General features: G+C 43.4%; 1 pseudogene; it reads right to left on the reverse strand.

The window, feature by feature from the left end:
• Positions 1–5208: 5208 nt before the first annotated feature.
• On the reverse strand, positions 5209–19591 carry LOC100774963 (annotated as a pseudogene).

The raw sequence follows: 19591 nt of genomic DNA on the forward strand, positions 1-19591 counted from the left end.
CTCTGTAGCCCAAAAATGTCTCCCTCTATTATGGTATCTCCATTCTTGTTATCATCTATTCTTCTTCCCCTGACAACCTTTCTGCTCCCTCATGTCCTCTGCATCCCTCCTCTTCTCCCACTTCTCCTTCTCCTAGCTCCCTCCCAACTCTTCCCGTGCTCCCAATTTGCTCAGGAGATCTTGACCCTTTCCCCTTCTCCAGGGGACCATGTATGTCTTTCTTAGGGCCCTCCTTGTTTATTAGCTTCTTTGGCAGTGTGGATTGTAGGCTTTACTCTACGACTAAAATCCACATATGAGTGAGTACATACCATATTTGTCTTTTTGTGACTGGGTTACCTCGCTCAGAATGGTTTCTTCTAGTTCCATCCATTTTCCTGCAAATTTCAAGATTCCATTGCTTTTTTCCGCTGAGTAGTACTCCATTGTGTAAATGTACCACATTTTCTCCATCCATTCTTCCATGTCATATACCATATACATATCATGTGTACTGCCCACACAGAAACCCTGTATACCACACAGACCAAACATACCACATACTGTACCACATGCCCTATATATCACATACACTACAAATATCAAATACCATAACACAACACACATACACCAGGTACACTATATACAATATGTTTAGAATAAAAAAATAAGAAACCAATGTATATGCAAAACAACTGCAATTCAGAAGGACATTCTTTACAAGTTCAGTTCTCTGAGCTTCAATAAGAAGACTAATTCAATGAAGCAATGGTCCATAGTCAGGGTGATTATCTAAATATGAAGCAAATAAGTTTATTGCCAAACAAGTTGAGAGAGAAAACATTATTGTCATATGCCTATGATTAAATCCAAGAGCACAAGAAACAATAATACGGATCACATATACAGTGAAAAGTATGGCTTTCAAGGATAAAAAATAAAATTTCAGCTATGTAGACAGAATGAAAAACAATCTCCTCAAGGTAAGGATATCAAATTCACTTCAATTTTCTCAATAGCAACATCATTGCCATAGATCATGTGAAAATGTCTACCAGGTTCTGAGAGACTATGAGGACCAGGTAGGGCTCTGGGGATTTGCCAGGTATATAATTAGGGCTTTATTGCTGTAGTAAAATACCATATTCAAAAGCAACTTATGGAGGAAAGGGTGTATTCTATATTATAGCTTATAGCCTGTCATCCCAAGAAATCAGGGAAAGAATTCTAAACAGGAACCTGGAGGCAGGGACTAAAGCAGAGACCACAGAGGAGTGGCATTTACTCATCCCACCTGCTTTCTTATATAACTCAGAACAACCAGCCCAGGGCTGGAACCACCCAAAATTGGCTGGGACCTCCTACATCAATCACTAATTAAGTAAGATACCCCTCACAGACTTGTGTACACAATCTGGATGGAGGTAATTCTCCTGTTGTGGTTCCTCTTCCCAAATGACTCTAGCTTATGTAAAACTGACAAAGAAATTGCCTTCTTACAACTGTTATTCTTTTGCTTAAATTAGAAATAAAGAAAAATGGGCACAAGATGAGACATGAGACTGAGAGACATATTAACCAGTTTATTATAGGCCTGGAAGAGTAGAGAGACTGAGAGAGAAGAGGAACAGGGTTAATGGCTGACCACCATGGCTGTTCACAAGAGAAAAAGGCAGAGAGAAGAGGAGCAGAGAGAGCATAAATGGGCAGAGGGTCTGTCTTTCAAAGGGGTCCTCTACACCTCTGTGCAGACTTAGTTCCCATGGAAACCTGGGTTGACCAGAAACTTCCTGAGTGAATTCTGCCAGGTAACAGGGGCAGGCCAGCATAATGCCTGAACCTTTCAACGACCCTAGTTTGAATTAAGGTTTTTGTTTGTTTGTTTGCTTGCTTGCTTGCTTGTTTCTTTGTTTGTTTTAAATCATGGGCAAGTATTACATTTTATCTTATTCTTCACTTATTAATAAAATCTCAGGATTTCCCCCCATAAGAATGGTAAAATGCTGATGGGTTTTTAAGTAGTATACTGGAGTTGCACCAGGGTCCCCTTGGCCATAGTGCTTAACTTGTTTTGTTTAATTGTCTTTGTGTTTTTCCAAGACAGGGTTTCTCCTGTGGCTTTGGAGGCTATCCTGGATCTAGCTCTTGTAGACCAAGCTGGTCTCCAACTCACAGAGATCTGCCTGCCTCTGCCTCCAGAGTGCTGGGATTAAAGGTGAGTGCCACCACTGCCTGGCTTGTTTAGAAGTTTTCACTGATGTTTAGGAAGATGAGATTCTGTTGTTTCTTCTTTTATTTTTTGGAAATGTTTTTTGACTTACATTGAGATATCTCATTGTAGATTTGAGTTCTTTAACAAACTCGAGAATAGTCATATTTTCTATTTTTCCTTCTACTGACTTTAGAAAGTTGTCTTATCAAAAAAACTATACATTACTCTGTTCTCAAAGGTATTGACATTAAATAGATTATAACTTATTATTATTACTATTATTATTATTATTATTATTACTATTACTATTACTTATTTTTGTGGGGCTGGGAAGTGAACCCTTGCACTTCTACTTTTAAATTTTCTCTTTAAGAAAGAATGAACAAATACATAAAGAAAGAAGGAAAGAAATGTTCAATTACGTCAAATCTGCATGTAAGTTAATAGAAAAAAATCAGAAAGTTGTTCAAATTGGCAAATAATAGATCATTAATGACCTTTAAGAGGTTTTTATTGTACAAAATGGTGTCAGGTGTCAGGCACACTGAGTTATACTAATAGAATTTATTATGGTTTTTGACTATCCAATATGTAAACTCAGTTCCTTGAAAAAATTCTTGAGAATTCACACTTCTAACACCACACACTCACACACACAAACACAGACACAGACACACACACACACACACACACACACACACACACACACACCAATTCATGAAGGAAGTGAAAACCCTGTTAGATTCACAGAAAATTCTACAATGTCACTTTCCCAAGAAACAAGGTGTAGACCCACAAGCCAGGCTTGCCAACCAGACATATACCTAATGACAAGTAGACACAAGAGAGTTCCTCTGGTGGCAGCAGGTTGCAGAAACACTAAGTTTCTGAGGGCATAATTGGAATGACCCTGGTAAAAGCACACGATATCTGTGTACTTGCAGAGCAGGCAGTAGGAACTGCAAAGTCCAGAGTTTCCAGAAGTGATCTCAATCCTCAGCCCTGTTGTCTGGTTGAAGACTCTATTGTCTTGGTCAGTATTCTATTGCTGTGAAGAGATGCCATGACCAAGGGACTCTTACAAGAGAGAGCATTTAATTAGGGCAGCTGTATAGTTTCAGAGATTTAGTACACTATCATCATGATGCAGAGCATGACAACATGCAGACAAGTGCTGGAGCAGTAGCTGAGAGCTACATCCTAATTCACAGGCAGAGACAGAGAGCCTAGGCCTGGCATGGGCTTTTAATATGCAAAGCCACACCTATCCCAGCAAGACCACACCTCCTAATCCTTTCAATAGTGCTGCTCCCTGGTGACTAAGCATTCAAATATATGAACCTATTGGGGCCATTCTTATTCAAAGCACCACAACTATGCAGCCCTCGATCCCCATACCTTGTCTTGGTTGAGATTCTGTGAACTGACCAGCATTATACTGAAATCTGTTCTCTGCAAAAAGCAGCCAGCCTTAACTCTACTGCTTACAAACTGATGTCATGAATCAAAATTCAACCTCCATAATCTTATCAAATGGCTATGACATTGTTAGTTTTGTATTTGGACATGTCCCCTAAGAGGTAGCCTGTGCTCCAGAGGATGGCCTTACATCTGTGCACACAATGGGAGCAGTAGGAGGATTCGGTGGACTTTCAAAAGAGAACATGAATTTGGGAGGGAAAAGTGATGGAGGGGTGTGGGAGGCATTGGAAGAGGAAGTATGGGGGAGCAGATTCAATAAAACATACTGTATTTGTGTGTGAAATTCTCAAACAATATGTAAGTAAAATAAACATCTTTTCCCTCAACTTTCATCAAATTAGATTAAAAAAACTGATCCCTACTTTAGCATAGTTACAGTTATTTATAAGACACCACACACTATACACAATATCTGCAGAGTAGCTGGTGCTGTGTAAGCCAGGTCAAGGAAAATGAAAAGTTACATAAGCCCCTGAGACATTGACTTGCTCTCATTTAAAACTGTTTAAATCCTTGTGTCACGGGCCATATTGTTAATGAGAAACTTTGCAGTGAAGGCAAACAGTGTAGGCCTGACCTGAAAGATTTTAAGTGAAGCAGGCCTGGGTGCTAACTCCAAAGGAAGTAGGGGTTAATATACAAGTTTTTTTTTTTTTGTCTGTTTGAGAGTTAGACCCCCTTGAGCTTGTTTGTAAGATAACAAGTAGGAGCTAGTAAAGAAAGCAATTTGAACAGAGAAAAGCTGTTGATACAAGTGCTTTGAAGAGCTCAAGGTTCTGGGCTGTAAAATTATCTTTGGCTGTAAAAATGAGGAAGCCAGGCAGAGAATTTTACATGTCAGTTACCGCCAGGCATAAAGAATAAGAAGTATTAGGCAGGTGTCGGAAAGTTCCTGTTTAAGTTAAATCCATACATACCCTGTACCTTGTCATCATAAAATTGAATTGTTTATTGAATAAGGCAAGAAGCTCCCCTGTGATTTTCTGTTTCTAACCACGTAAGTTTTATAGTTATCTTCCCTGGAATGTAAACCTTACCTACAAAGCCACGGTAACTATGGGGTTTCCTCTCTGTGGCTGTTGTAAAAATTGTATCTGGCCACATTGTGTTTATTATAAGAGTAATTTTCACTAGTGTATGTTTCTTGTAGCAAATGGAGATTCTACTCTTGTAAACTACAATGTGTACATCAGCTTGGTGCTGAGGGCATCTGTAAACTTGCTAACCATATTCTCTCACTCGCTTGCTTCTATCTACTCAGCAGATCTTTTGGTCTTCATTCTTTGCAAATCTGTTTATATACTGAAATTTGTGGTTCTCCCAGAGTCTTTCTAAAGGACACCATGAGTTTAGTTCCTTCCTCTCTTCCCTTTTCTCTACTTAAGCCTGGAAGAACAATGGGGTGAGAGACCAACCAACCAAAAGAGATTTGGAAGGAGAAAACAAACAGAAAATAGACACTTCCTTCCTTCCTACCTTCCTTCCTACCTTTCTTTCTTTCTTTTTTTTTTTTTTTGGAAAATGTTAGCATTTAATTAACTTTCTTGGATAGTTAAAGCCACCAGGACACAGGCACCTCCAACACGCTTTATCTTCTCTTCAGCTCTTCTGATGAAAAATTTGGCTTTCATGATGACAGGTTGCTTAGGGAGCTTTCCCTTCCCCAGAACTTTGTAGTAGCCCGATGGCACAACATCAATGATGAGAGCAGCTTCCAGTCTTGTTCTTGGCAGCATTGACCCATGTCTGCTCACTGACCAGTGTCCACAATTTATCCAGGTTGACAGTCGGGCAGAAGCTCTGGTTTCTCTTTAAGTGGTAATGCCTCATACCAACTTTCCCAAAGTAACCTGGATGGTATTTGTCGAAGTTGATCCTGTGATGATGCATGCCTCCAGCATTCCCGAGGCCTCCTGGATGCTTTCGGTGTTTACCAATGCGGCCTTGGCCATGGCTCACATGGCCTGGAGTTTCCGGCTCTTCCTCAGTCTGGATGGCAGAAAGGAAAGAGGGAGGAGCACACCAACACTTTTTTCTTAAGTCAGTTTTTGATGATTTTATATATCTATACAATATATTGTGAATTTATGCACCCTGTTAGCCCTTTTTGTCCTCCTCCCACTCCTACAGACCCCCTTCTTCTATCCAACTAGACCCCCTCTTACTTTCATTTTCTTCCTTTTTTTTGTGCAGATCATTTCTAGAGGACAGCATTTTCTGAGATTCCTCCCCATCTTTCAGCTTTCATAATCTTTCCACTTCCCTTTTCCATGCAGTTCACTAGTTCTCCAGGCAGGGATGCTATAGATGTCCTATTTACAGCTAAGCACCCAACAGCAATTCATTCTTAGCATTTTGACCAGTTAGGAGTCTCTTTTGCCCACTGTAAAAGGAAGCTCCTCTGCCCAAGGACAGCAGAACTTGTCTAAGAGAATAAATATAAACATGTAGGAGGTGGTTTATGGCCTCCACTTCCAAAGGCTGGGGATGGGCGTGATAGGACAGATAAAATAGCAACTCTCTAGGGAAATTATTAAAGGGAAATACTCTTTTAATTGGGTAGTGCATGCAGCTGTATGGAAAATGAGAAGCAGGAATCCATTGAGAAATATTGGAAGAGTCCAGAGACAGAAAGTCATCAAACAAAATCTTGGAGAAACTAATGGGAAGGAGAACACAAAGTACAAAGCCAGTATTCAAGGGATTAGGGACACTTCTTCATTTGTAAATAAAAAGGAAGAGCAGACAGTGGAGAGAAGTCAGTCTGAGGACTATGAGAAAACAGGTGCACTTGGAAACTGCTAAGAGTAGAGAACTGAACTACAGGAGCCTGGAGAATTGAATAAAGGCAATAAATGGAGCCACAGAAAGGACACACGTGGAACTCCAGTAGATTCAACAAGTGGATCCTGGCTACATGTGGGTGTAGGCAGTATAGAAAATCATTAATGGTCATTTAAATGTTAGGGACACTGGTCTTTCCGTGAGGCTACAGAGCTCACAGAATTACCAAAGAGCAAAAAAGGGACCACATAGAATATCAAAATGATAGAGCCAGGTGTCAGGAGTGGTGGTGCACACCTTTAAGCCCAGCACTAGGAAGGCAGAGGTGGGAGGATCTCTGTGGATTTAAGGACAGTCTGTCTCTATAGTGAGTTCTAAGGCAGCCAGGGTTATACTGTGAGACCCTGTCCCCATTCCCCAGAAAAATGACAGAACCAGAAGAAAATGAGGCTCATATTCCTAATAGCATACCATAACAACCCATTGGAAGTATTCAGTGGTACTGCAAGGTATTCCAATAATTTGAAAATGTGGGAAGTCACAGTATCCTTGATGGTTTGAGTTTTGAAATCAATACACATTAGATCAGAATAGAAATGTACAGCATCACATTGGTTGATCAGAATTGCTCCCCATTACTGGACTAGATGGCATGATCTGATCAAATATATTTTTATATCTAAGGAAAGTGTCTATTAGGCTGAGATTCAGAGGGAAACAAACAAAACCAAACCTGAAGGGAGCAGAAAAAGCCCTAAAGGAATGAAATCTTGAGTGAATGCATATTGCTAACATGAGCTGGCAATGTAAAAAAAATTCTAGGCTCCTTCCCCGATAATGAGATTGATGACTACCTGATATGCCATCCTAGAGCCTTCATCCAGTAGCTGATGGAAGCAGAAGCAGACACCTACAGCTAAACACTGAGCTGAACTCCTGGAATCCAGTTGCAGAGAGGAAGGAGTGATGAGCAAAGTGGTCAAGACCAGGCTAGAGAAACCCACAGAAACAGCTGACCTGAACAAGGAGTTGCTCATGGATGCCAGACTGATAGCTGGGAGACCAGCATAGGACCAACCCAAACCCCCTGAATGTGAATGTCAGATAAGAGGCCTGGGCAATCTATAGGGTCTCTGGTAGTGGATCAGTACTTATCCCTAGTATACAAATGGATTTGGGAGCCCATTCCCCATAAAGGGATACTCTCTCAGCCTAGACACATGGGGAAGGGCCTAGGCCCTGCTCCAAATGATATGACAGACTTTGAAGATCCCCCTGGAAGGCCTCACCCTCCCTGGGGAGCAGAAAGGGGATAGGATAGGGGTGGGGCGGGCAGGGGAGGAGGGGAGGGAGAGGGAACTTGGGTTGACATGCAAAATAGGCTTGCTTCTAATTTAAATTTTAAAGAAGGGAAAAAAATTCTAGGCTCAGACCCAAGGAAAAAGGCACCCCCACCCTGGAGTGAGGCTCATAGCAAAGCAGAAAAGCCTCCTCTGGTCCATGTCTGGGAGTTGATAGTATGTGTAGAAAATGTCCACCCTAGCTTTCTCTCCCCAGATATTTGCAGACTGAAGATGGCTCTCCTACAGGAACTACTTCTATTGAGATTAGCTTGATCCAGTTGTGTACTATAAATCGTGTCTTCCTGTTTCTCTGAATGCAGTAACTCTGCCTCCCTTCTCAACTACAGGTAATAAACACGCTAAGCATATGGAATGCTAGTTTCTCCAGCAGAGAACCTGTTCCATCTGATCCCAGCTTTTCTATATATCTGTGTGTTTGTCTTTTCTTCATTCCTTCCCTGTCCCCAGTCAGGCCAAGTCTCTGGGGCCATGCAAAAGACACAGCAACTGTCCAAGGGGAAGTTCCTTCTTCCCGTGTCCTTAGAGTTTTCTGGTTCCTTTGGAAAGATCCACTTGAAAATGTAATGGGGAGTAACAGGTGACCTTGGCATTGTGCCTCACCTGTTTAGTGTCTATGTAGGTAGTAGGCGTTTAGATGAGATTGCCCCTAGAGCTTTACATTGCATTATTAGTCCTCAGCTGATAAACTGTTGGAGGGATTAGGAGGTGTGGCCTTGTTGGATTAGGTGCATCACTGGGGGTGGACTTTGTAGTTTCAAAAGCCCATAGCAGGCTCAGTCTCCCTTCCTCCCTCCCTCCCTCTCTCCCTCCCTCTCTTCCTCCTTCCCTCTCCCTATCTCTCCCTCCCTTTGCCTGCTGCCTGTGGATCAGCTCTCTTTGTGCCACCATGCTCCCTACCATTATGGTAACAAACTAAGCTTCTAAAACTGTAAGCAAGGTCCAAATTAAATCCTTTCTTTTATAAGAGTTGTCTGGGTCATGGTGTCTCTTCCTCACAATAGGATAGTGACTAAGGCTTAGGTCTTCACACAGGGAGAACATAAGCACTCTGGCTACGGTGACACTGTGACATTGTGACAAGGCTTTTTGCTGAAAATGTGCTATCGGTGTCCAGCTTTGTGCATCACTCACATAAACTTGTCTGACCCAAATCCACCTCTGGAAGAAGGGTCATGAACTGATCACAGCTTTCTGAACCAGTGAGCCTAAGATGTGAGCATGGGCAAAATTCAAGGCTTCTTGGTGACTACAACAGACCTCCTGTTGGTCACAGGCCACTCAGGCAAAGTTGTTTCCATTATGAGATAAGAAGAAAAAGAAAACAGAATGCAACAGGTCAGAAGGCCCAAGTTCTGTCCTAACTTGCCACACAAATGTCCCTGTTAAGCCGTTGTAGTGGTTTATGCAATAGAGTCCTTTGCAACAGAGTAAAATGCAGGGCAGTTACACAACCCAAACTGGACCAGTGTTGCGTTGCATAGCCTTTGAGAAATGAAGGGTCAGCAGTTCCATGTTCTTTCCTCCCCTCAGATTCCTTTTCGGTAAAACTCAGGTGATGACTGTATTGGAGCTTTTCCTCTCTGCAAACCCATTAGCATCTTGCAGAAGGGGAGTCGTTCTCTTAAAAGACCATGGGGATTTCCGTCCTGTCCTAAAGTTCTTCAAGTCACAAGACACAACCTTCCCCAAATCTGGAAGGCCTTCCTGCCTATAAAAAGCAAATCAATCAACCACTACCACTACCACCACCAACAATAATATTTGTCAAATGGGTAGACTGCCAGAGGAGGATTCGAATTTAAACTTAAGGCTTGTATCTATCTGTGGGGCCAAAAGCTCCTTTGAGTCCTTTGCCTGTCCAAAAGATAAAAATAAGGAGTTTAATATGTTCCCAAAGTGTGTGTCTACTTAACCATCCTCTCATTTCCCCCTATCTCTGACTTTCATACTAGAGTTTTTGGTGTGTGTGTGTGTGTGTGTGTGTGTGTGTGTGTGTGTGTGTGTGTGTGTTCAGGGCAGAAGAGGTACATGCATGCGGTGCACACACAGAGACCAGAATAGGGTGCCCAGGGATCCATCACTTGGAACCTTATTCCCTGTGACAACCAGCATGCCTCACTGGTCCTCCCACAGCACTGAAGTTACTGGTACACACACCTGACCACACTCAGCCTTTATGTTGGTGCTGGAAATTTAAATAGGTCCTTAGTACTTACATAATAAATGCTCATGCCCACTGAGCTATCTCCCCAACTTGTATGCTGGTGTTTTCAATGAATATTATGGGGTAAGATATTGGACAAAAGGAGAATAAAAAGGCTATTTCTTTAAGATAAAAAGTATGAATGGGAGACCCCAGATTTTTTCCCAGCTGTGCAATAAGAGATTCGTGCAAGTACATGTCAGTTTTGAGTGCTGAATTTTTTTAATAAATCCTTTTGATCATAATCAGGCAGCCTTTATGGGCTGAGGTAGTAAGTAGGGAATAGGCTTGTGCCTCCAGTACCTAGAAAAACAAGTTGAGAGCACTTTACCTCTCAAGAAGCCACAGGAACTGGATGTATGGAAGTAAGAAGGAAGCCTGGTCCAAGACCTCAACATCCAGTAAAGGTACAGAGTAGCAAAACAGCTAAACAGAACACCAGGGGCAGAAATGTGCTTGAAAGGATGCGATTAGTAACCATGACACAACGTGTCAAGTCTGGTGTAGGCTTCATTGTGTATGAAAAATCTGTTTTTCGTAATTTCATGAAAGGGTAATTGAACAAATCTGGAAAACATGAAAGAATTTTGAACTGTATTTAAGTCAAATTTAGAGAGGTGTCCCTCCTGGTGGAAGATCAGGCTCAGGGATCAGGGCAGGGCAGGGCAGGTGGACAAGTGGGGCTTCTGGCTGCCCCTCCACACCACTGTTTCCAATTCTTTCAAAGGGAACCTTCCTACTCCCCTTGAAGGCTCATGGTCTGGCCTCAGTGTTGCTGCTGTAAAAGACACTGAAGATCCTCATCAGAGACCACCCCAGCCCATGCATTTCAGTAGGTCTTCTACCCATATTCCACCACTACTAAGCCTCACACAGTAGGGCCTTGGATCCAAGTTCTGTTTCTCCTAACAGGACTCCCTGCACCATGAGTATAGCCCACTGACTACAGACTAAACTGACCAGTATAGGACTCTGGTTCCTGCCTTGTGTCATTAAGGTTAACCAACACACAATTGTTTAAATAGTACTGAAGTTAGCAGATGAGGGTGTTCTAGAATTGTTCCCACCACAGAGTAATGTGGTTAGGAACCAAGACTCTTCCCAGCTTTCCATGCTGCTCTTGCTAATGTTATGTTGCTGTTCTCAAGACCTGCTGCTTCATAGCCACAAGATGGATACTGTTCTCATGTGTCCCTTAATGATAGTAGATAGGGGGAAAAGGAGTATTGTAATCCCCTGGTAGTAAGACCACTGCTAATGTACTAAGTCAGATCAGGCTAAATCAGTAAGTTCAGGTTTAATCTGAGCAGAGGAAAGGATCTCGTGTGTGACCCTTGGGAAGACAAGGGAGGAATCACACGGCAAATCTATCTACCAGATCTTATATAGCCTGTAGGTGTGGCCATGAGCACCCACAGAGAGGGACTGACTTTTCGAAGGTTTTCTCAGTGGTTGAGTATGGAATGGGAGGAGGGAGACAAGAGTATGGAATAGGGTCCCTAGCTGGAGATCCCCAACATCACAACCTTTTGGGGTATATATGGATGGCAGTAGGACTTCCACCTAAACACTCAGATCTTTCTTTTCAAAAAGAAAGTGTTTTTCAGAACCACTAGCCCACAGTACTACTATACCTACCTCTATCTAACTAACCCCATAGTATATCTGTGAGAACTGGATTGACTGGGAAGTTCTTCTGTTTGGTGTGGCTTGACACTTGCTCTTGCATTTACAATCAGTTGATGGTGAGTGGCTGGGGGCTAGCCAGTATAGATGTGTCCCAACTGTATGACATGCCATAGTCTAGAAGTCTAGTAGACTAGTCCAGGCTTGTTCTGAGAGCAGACATAAGGAGCTCAAAAGAAAAGCATAAACTTGCAAGTTCTGTTGAAGCCAGGTACCTCAAAGAACCCTATCTACTGGCTAGGAAGAAGGCAAGGTCAACTTTGATTCCAGGGGAAAGGAAACAGACATCAGGCCCCAAAGGAGAAGTGACAATGTCACAAAGAACATTCACGAAGGTGAAGAAGAACAAAGGCTATCCCTCACAGCAATCAGTGAAGCTTATTGTGATTTCATATACAACCACAGACCTGTCATTAGATACACAATCATGGTGTGTCACTCAACCTCTCAGGCTCAATTTCTCCACATGAAAAATAAAGATAATAAAATGCAACTTAGGGGCTGTAAAATTGTATATATAGTTGCATACTTATTGATACATGTCAAATAGCTTATGAACATGCTATCATTTGGTATATTACCCTATAATAGTCAATGTTGGTCCTCATGATTATTGTCATGAAGCATCATCATCAATGACCAAACTAAGTCTTAAATACATTATTGACAGAGGTATAAATAACAAGAAATTTGATGCTTGGGACCAGTATGAATTTCACCCTCGTGTTTCTTCAAGTTAACTTTGTTACTCACCACACTTCCCACAGATTGGCCAGACAAATGACATTATCTTCTGCTCTGTTTAGCTAATTCTATTTGTTAACAAGAAGCTTAAGCCGGCTGGTGGTGGTGCACGCCTTTAATCCCAGCACTAGGGAGGCAGAGGCAGGCAGATCTTTGTGAGTTCGAGACCAGCCTGATCTACAAGAGCTAGTTCCAGGACAGCCTCCAAAGCCACAGAGAAACCTTGTCTCAAAAAAACAAAACAAAACAAAAACAAAAACAAAAACAAAAACAAAAACAAAAAACAAGAAGCTTAATCAATTGTTTCTCTCCCCTAAAAGAGTCACTAAGATGTTCACATGTTAATGCTGCTGTTATTTCAATTGCACACACTCTAAAAACCTTTATTTGTCCCCAGTAAATTAGGGGTTCTTTGGGCAGATGATTTGTTTAGATAATCCAGGGTATGCTTGAGGGGAGTGAAGAGAAAGAGGAGAACATTCCTTGGTATTCATCTGCGCCTAGAAGTCAAGAGAGCAGCCCAAAGTAGAGGGGTGAACTCAAGTTAGTATGGCTATCTGCTTAGTTCTCTGCTCCTGCCAGGGCAAGATAAATGAAGCACCAGAGTACTGACCACCCATATTGGTACAAGACAAATTTATTTGACCTTGACCCTCCATTAAAGAAGACACTGCCTGCAAGGGTTTCTGAACTCAGCATCCACATACAAATATAAATGCATGCCTGTATGCATTTGCAAGGAGATACCTGAGGGAAACTAAATACTTCAAGAAACAGTCCACGTCCTTGATTATGTCCCACTTTCTCAAGGTTTCTCTTCTGCTTCATCTTCATGATCCAAAATGCTGTGATGACCAATGTTGATAGAAAAGGTTATTTTCACAACTCTTAAATACTGACTTGTGTAATATTACAGAGGAATTTTGTGCACCATCTTTATATTTTTCATAAACTTCACCTCTTTCCAGACTTGCTGAAGGGGCCATCTCAGAAGCTTCAGTGGCTGAAGATGCCTGTACACTGGTCAGGAGGGGTCTGTAGGAAATGCCTGGGTGTCACATTGGACTTGGCCATTTATGAACCTTATGACCTTCGTGCAGTGGACTCTTGCTGTTCTGAAAGGGTAGGGATGGCCCATCATCACTGTGCGCATGGAAGCAAAGTCACTTGGAGCACCTAGGGCAAATGAAGTCTGACATTTTCTCTTACTATTGTTTTCCTGTGTCATGGAGGTTTTACAACTTTGAGTCTGTAAGACAAGCCCCTTCACATGCTCCAGCAGATCATAGATGGGGTCAATGATGGGATGGCCCAAATCATAGCTCTGGTTCTGGGTCTGGGTGGTTGCTGGGTTGGTTAGCCTGCCAGTTTTCCTTCATCCTCAACACCAGGGTGAGCTCTCCAGTACTGCCCTGGCTAGCTCACCTCATGTAGTAGCCATCAAGGAGCAGGGCCGGTCTCCCTATCTCATGCCCTTGGGGTCTGCTCATTCACACCTACACCACCAGGGCCAGCTCTACCCTGTTGCCTAGTCAAGGTATAAGGGCTACTCTGCCTAGTGCTGCAGCTAGTGAGAGGCAAGGCCAGCTCTCTTTTTCTAATGTCCTCATCGGCAGTTCTCCCACCTACCATAGGGCATGGGGGAGCCTTTTTTTCCTTGCCCACACCACCATAACGTAGATAAGGGGCGGTGCCTGATCCCTCACATCCACATTCTTGGGGAGACTCACCCACATCTTCATCAACCGGGTCAGCTCTACTGTGTTGCCCAGGTGAGGTTCAGGGCCCACTCTCCCTAGTTCGACATCTGGTAAGGAACAGGGGCAGCTCTCTTGTCTACCACAGGTCTCAAGGGGTGAAGGGAGAGGGATTTTTTCCTCTCCCTCACAACCAAATGACAGACAATGGGTGCAGGGCAAGCTCTCCCACTCTCACAACTTCAGGCCAGGCTCACCTGTGCCCCTACCAGCAGGGTCAGCACTACTATGGTGCCCAGGTGAGGTACAGGGCTTGGTCTTCTGAGTGCTATAGACAGTGAGGGGTGAGGGCCAAGGGGTGGAATCTGTCCCCTGTCCTGCTGTATGTTGGATGAGAAGTGGGACTAACTCTTCCACACTTACATCCTCAGGGTTGGCTTGCCCACACCATCACCAGCAGGGTTAACTCTACTAAATTGCCCAGATGAGGTGCAGGGCCTGTTTTCCCAAGTGCTACAGGTGGTGATGTGTTGGGCCAGCTTGAGGTTCTCCTAACCTCAGAGCCAACTCTCCCACCTGCCACATATGGTGAGGGGTGGGACAACTCCCCATTGTTCACACCACCATATGGCAGATGAGGGGCTGGGCCAGATCTCACATTCTCAGGGCCACCTGGCAAGAATCCCTGTCAACAGGGTCAGTTCCATTGTGTTGCCTAGGTGAAGTGCAGGACCTGCTGTCCCTAGTGCTGGAGGTGGTGAGGGAGTAGGCCAGCTTTCCCACCTGTCACAGGTGGCCAGGGGTGGGTGGGAGAGCATCTTTCTCTTGCCCTCCCCAGCACATGGCAGAAAGATGGGGCAGGACCAGTTCTCCCACTTTCATGCCCTCAAGGCCAGCCCACCCATGGCCCTGCCTACAGGGTCAACTCTGTCATGCTGTCCAGATGAGGTTCAGGAGTAGCTTGCTCTCTCAGATGAGGGGCAGGACCTGGTGTTGCAGCCAGTGAGGGGCGGGGCCAACTTTGTGTAGCCCTATCTTCTCAGCCTTCTCAGCCTTCAGTGGTAACAGGAGCCAGGGATATCAACACAAATCACGGCTGCAGCAGGGCCACAGGTGCAGACATGGCCCTTGGCCACAGCTCAGACCTGAATAGGACCATGGTCCTGGGTGGCAAGCAGGTCACCCATATCAGCCTGCAGGTCTCACTGCCTTCACCTCTTTGGATCTGCCTCTCTCCACAGGATATGAACCCCCCCTGTGTCTCTGTGTCTCTGTCTCTGTCTGTGTGTCTCTGTCTCTCTGTCTCTCTCTCTCTGTCTCTCTCTCTCTCTCTCTCTCTCTCTCTCTCTCTCTCTCTCTCTTTCTCTCTCCCATACTCCACCAAATATTTGCTCACCATAATGGGCACCGGATAGGCTCATGTTTTCTCTTCAGGCCCAGGGCAGAGAGTCCCAGACTGTCATGTGGTTCTTTGTCTACAACTCAGTCTTCCTGACTCTGTGCAGGTTCCTGTCTTCTCTTCCGGGCCATAGTTTGCAGCTTCAAACAAAAGTCCTGTATCCAGATATCTAGATTGGTGAGGTGAGTCTTCTAAGAGAGCATACTGGTGCCCAACAGCCCAGCTAGACAGGCATATGGGTGAATTCTTCCTGCCCCTGTTCTAGAGACCTGGGGCTGAGCTGTGCTGGTTCCTCTGGATTCCATCAGGCCTAGCTGGCTCTTATTTTCTTAATGTTTCTATGTTTAGGGGTTTTGTTTATTTGTTTGTTTGTTTGTGTTTCTTAGTTCTTTGTATGTTCTAAACACTCATCTTCTTTCATAGAAGTAGCTGGCAGAGATTTCCCCCCATTCTGTGTGCTGCGTCTTCTCTCACGTCACTGTTCCCTTTGCTCTGTTTTCTGAGTCCCCCTTTATCAGGTGTAGGTCTCATTTTCTGGGTTTTCTCAGGAAGTCCTTAACCTGTACCTGAAAGCAGAAATGCACTCCATATTTCCTCCAGCAGTTCCAGGTTATCTATCTGCTCTTGGGTTGAGACCCTTGGCCCATTTGGAGTTGAGCTTAGAGGAGGATGAGAGACTCCAGTGTCTCTCATTTTTCTGCACTCTGAAATCCAGTCTTACCAGCACCATTTGTTGAAGATTTTGTCTCTTCTGCAATGTGTATTGTTGGTATCTTTGTTAAAACTCAAGTAAGTGTAGTTTTATAAACAGCTGGGTCCTCGATTCTAATCCATTGATCTGCATGTCTGCTTTTATAGAATTACCAGGTTGTTTTTATTATATAACTCTGTAATATAGCATAAAATCAGATATGGTGGTATATCCAGAAATATTCTTTTTGTTCAGTACTGCTTTGGCTGTCCTTTGTCTTTTGTGCCTCCATATAAATTTCAGGGTTATTTTTCTCTATCTGTAAATGATAGCCCTTGAAGTTTGATTGGAATTGAATTGAACCTGTAGATTGCCTTTGGTAGGATGGCCATTTTCACAAGATTAATTCTTCTAAATGTACATGGGATGTCTTTCCATCTTCAAAGGTCTTCCTCTGTTTTTCTCCTCAGTGTCTTTCATTTATTTGGTTAGGTTTATTCCGAGTTACCATGTTTTTTTTAATGGCTATTGTGAATGGTATTGTTCTTTTGACTTCTCTTTCAGTAATATTTGTGCAAATGAGATACAGCAATCTTTCTATGCAAAGGCAGTCCTTCCCCAGACACATAGCCTATATGAGGCTGAGGGCTGTGAGGCCCTAAATGCTTAGTGCCCTACTGTAGTATATGGTCTATTATTCTCTCATCCATGGTGGCTTAACTAGATTCAGGTTGAGTGATAGTAATCTAAGTACCAATGCCTCTTCTGGGATTGCCTTCCAAATCCCATGGAACGTTCATTGATTCTTCCTAGTGGATGCAAATCTAGAACTGTCCAAGCCAAATTCACTATAGAAACAGCTTATTAGTCAGGGTTCTCTAGAGTCACAGAACTTACAAAGAGAATCTCTCTTTTTCTCTCTTTGTATTTATATATAAATATATACACACACATACATGCATATATGTGTACACACACACGAGAGAGAGAGAGAGAGAGAGAGAGAGAGAGAGAGAGAGAGAGAGAGAAATTCTTATAGGCTGTAGTCCAACAAAGGCTATCTATAAATGAAAAGTGCAAGAATCTAGTAGTTGCTCAGTTCCATGAGGCTGGGTGTCACAGGTGGTCTTCTGTATATGGTGGATTCCCCAAGAATTAGGCTCCACTGGCAGTGAAGGAATGGATGTACTGATAAGACAAGGGCAAGCAGGCAAAGGATGAACATACCCCCTTCTTTCTTCCATTGTCCTTCCAGAAGAAGGTGTAGCCCAGATTAAAGGTGCATCTTCCAGCCTCAAAGTCTGGATTAAAGGTGTGGTCTTCCAGCCTCAAGATCCAGATCAAAGGCATGTTGTCTTCTTGCTTCAAGGTCCAGATCACAAGATCACAAGTGTGCCCTCCCTTTCTGGATTACAGTTCATTCCAGGTATAGTCAAGTTGATAACCAAGAATAGTCATCACAACAGCCAACATTGTTTTGATCCCAGATGTGATGACAGGGAAAATGTGCCCCTCAAATCTGTTTCCTGGAACATAATTAGCAGATGACCAGGTCCCCACCCCATTGTTATGCTTTTACCACACTTCCACCATGCACCGTTGTGAAAGCACCTCCCATTTAGAAAACATATAACTGAAGGGCTACCTATTGACCTAAATAGAAATTACTGGAACTGTGCTGCAGCAAGAGAATCTTCTTGGCTGTCTCTGTTCTTTCTCTATCCTGCCCCAGGTGCAGATCAGGGACATAGTCTGAAGATTTCCTGCCTTTCTTGCTTCCCCCTCCACCTTGCATATCACACCCTGTCTTGGGGGTCTTCTCATCAGATCCAGAGTACAGCACTAGGTCTGATGAAGAAGAGGCTAGCCAGTTTGTTTAATTCAGACTTAGGAAAGAACACAGAAACAGCTACAAAGAAAGAAAGAAAGAAAGAAAGAAAGAAAGAAAGAAAGAAAGAAAGAAAGAAAGAAAGAAAGAAAGAGCAAGATGTGCTTTCTTCTGTAACTGATAAAAAGTGCTTAATAAATATGGGCTAAGTACTGCATGAGTGAAAAATGCCCTGAATAAAATTATGCTCCCTAAATGACTTAAACGCCTATTGGTTCATGGGGAAAGTCAGGGACTTGGGGATAGCTAACTATCCGTAGGAGTGAACTGGGTTCCTTCTTATGTTTGTTTTATTCTTATTCTATGCCTCCCACTAATTTCTGATTTCTTTCTCTTCTTTATAAAATTTCATAAGTGAGTACAGTTCATTTTGGTCCTATCTACTGCTCTTCCTCACTCCAAACCCTCTATACTCCCCCCCGCAATTCACTTCCTTTTTCATTATCTGTACTTCCTACTGACTCCAATTAGTGTCTCCCAGCTGCTCATGAATATGTCTTCCCAATTCTTCATGTCTACCTGCAAAGTCAAGGGAGGAAGCCCATGACTGTCATTGCATCATCACGCAACCTGGGGACACCAGTGCCGCAGTGTGGCACAGATACACTTCAAGCTGTTCCTTGTCCTCTAACACCTCCTGAGCAAGTCAAAGTCCTGGGAGGCAGGAGGATATGAAGCTGGGTTCCTCTCTACTTCATGAGGCTGTGTCGGCTTGGCCTGTCTGGAGACACTTCTCAGGAAGTTACATCAGAGCACCAGCCAATCTTGTGATTCACATGGAGCTCAAAACTGACCCAGGGGACTAGTAGAGACAGCTGCCGTTCACCCCCAGCTAAGCTTTTCTATTTCCATCCTCTTGTAAACTCTCTTGGGTCTCTACAGCCAAAAACGTCTAAAGAATATGAAAGGTCATGCTGACTACATTTTTTTTAAATTTTTTTTTTTATTTTCACACTTTCTAAATTTTACTACTCATTCCTGTATTTCTTTGTTATCAGCATCTCCATGGCTGTGGAACTGAGGCCTTCCTGATGCTGGAGAAGCTGCCTCTTCCATAAGTAATTCCCACAGACAGCAAGTGGCTCCCCTGTGAGTATACTGTAGGCAACAATATGGACCCTGTATCCCAGAACTGCCTCCTTTATAAGGCTTTATGGGTAATGCTCCATCCTACTGTCCCAACCACCAAGGGCCAGGCACTAGGGAACTAAGGACCATCCCCAATGGCCAATACCAAATCTGCCCAGACTAATTTAGTCTGCTTTGACCATTTATTCCCAGAGACTGTAAGGCATTCAGACAGACTGACAGATAGACAGACAGACAGGCAGGCAGACAGACAGACAGACAGACAGACAGACAGACAGACAGACAGACAGACAGACAGAAGCACCACAGAAGCTCTTGTCTATTCTTTACCCTCATCCTCTCTGCTACTAGACTTACCCCGATGTTTCCTCAT

This window comes from Cricetulus griseus, chromosome 2 (genome assembly GCF_003668045.3).
Source record: "Cricetulus griseus strain 17A/GY chromosome 2, alternate assembly CriGri-PICRH-1.0, whole genome shotgun sequence".
NCBI classification, from domain to species: domain Eukaryota; kingdom Metazoa; phylum Chordata; class Mammalia; order Rodentia; family Cricetidae; genus Cricetulus; species Cricetulus griseus.